Here is a 1,942-nt window from a genome sequence, read left to right on the forward strand (position 1 = left end):
TGTTTATGCGATTAACCTTGCGAAGAATCCGATTGCACATGGAAGAAGCAAGCATATAGAGATGCGGTTTCATTATTTGAGGGAGTTAGTGAGCGATGGAAAGTTACGATTGGGATATTGTCGAAGCGAAGATCAAGTAGCTGATTTGTTGACCAAGGGTGTGACAAATGAGGTGTTCAAGAGGCTGAGAATGAAGCTGAGCATGCTTGACTTGGACCAACTGAAGTGAGGTGGTGTGTTGAAACTACTGTTTTTAGCACTTCAGTTGGCGTAACCGGTTACGCCTGTTACCGTAACCGGTTACGAACCCGTGAAACAGAGTCACTGTAGGTGTTGCGTTTGCGTAACCGGTTACGCTGTTTGCCGTAACCGGTTACACTGAAGCCCAATTGTTTCTCTGTTTTGTTTTTGGGTGTTTTAATTCATTCCAATCAGTTTGTAATATGTACTATATAAGGAGCTCACTACTCCTATTTTGTGGTTAATGCCAATTCACTATCTCACCCTCAATTACTCTCTCTCTCTATTATTTTCTTTTCATTTCTCTAATCTTCATCTTCTTCAAATCATCATTTTCTCCATTAAAGAAACCTTAATTTGATTTGTATGTTCCAACAGTTCGTACATACAATATAGATGTATGGCTCGGTGTAAGAATAACATTTCTGGTATTTATTATCCTTGAGTGGCCCTTTTGCCATGAGAGTGCTTTACAAGCCTCATTGCGAATCTAAGTTGAAGTTCATACATGTATGTATTAGTCCGAAACCTTTTCCACTGTATGTAACGAGTCCTTAAAAAGTGAATATAAAAGCTACAAAACATCTACATTTATTTTACAACACACTCACTTAACCAAGAGCTTTTACAAAAAGGTAAACAAGTGTAAGAAGTGGGGAACAAGTGGGGTTAAGAAAACTATTCCGGGTTGGTTGGGGAGTGACAAAGATAACATGTCTTTGATCTTGCTGTTTAAAGAAGTTGCAATTCCCTTGAATTCAGTGACGTCCAAAGATATTGCTTCAATATAAAGATTCAAGAGCTAGCCATGAGAAGACAAGACTACTATATTATATATACACAAAAAGGAAAAGAAATAAAGAAAACATTCAATCAAATATTCAAACTGTGTTAACACTATTATTATATGTGTCATACCAGGAAATTGTGTTAATTGGACTTGAATTTTATCTCAAAAGATGAAATTGTCTAAACATATTTATACATCTAACGGTTCAAAGTTTTTAGTAATGTGAGACTTTAATACAACTTCAATAAAATCACTACTACTTCAACATATTTAAGTGAGATATAATGAGAATGATATATAACTATGTTTCTAGGTTTTTTTAGAGATAAAGTCATTGTATATTGCAATACCTTCTAAGAAATCGGAAGAAAATTTTCGTTATTTTCATCGTGTGATTGATGGATCGTCTTATGATTTCCACCGTGCCATATTAATCTCTAAAAAGATCATATACAGGAGTTGATTGATATTTTTGAGTGAAATTTTGGATAATGATTTGTGGCCTTTAAGGCGTCTTTTTCTCTATGCTTACACTTTCTCATCCATTTTTTATTTTATTTTTCTGCACCTTATCTTTCATCAAAAATAGCTAAAATTAACCAAAAACACAATGTCTCTGGCGCCTTAAAGAAAACAAATCCTTTCCCATGAAGTTTCATCTAGATGAACATTGACCTAGTCTAGAATAAGAGGTCCGCATACTCCAAATTTTAAAATAAAAATTAAAATGATGTCTTTTGTAAGTAATAATAAAAAATATTAGATTCATCAAAATTAAATTATTTATCTTGGTAAAGAAGTTTAACATGCATTATATATATATATATATATATATATATATATATATATATATATATATATATATATATATATATATATATATATATATATATATATATATATATATATATA

This window comes from Vicia villosa, unplaced genomic scaffold (assembly GCF_029867415.1).
Source record: "Vicia villosa cultivar HV-30 ecotype Madison, WI unplaced genomic scaffold, Vvil1.0 ctg.000106F_1_1, whole genome shotgun sequence".
In the NCBI taxonomy this organism is placed as follows: Eukaryota; Viridiplantae; Streptophyta; class Magnoliopsida; order Fabales; family Fabaceae; genus Vicia; species Vicia villosa.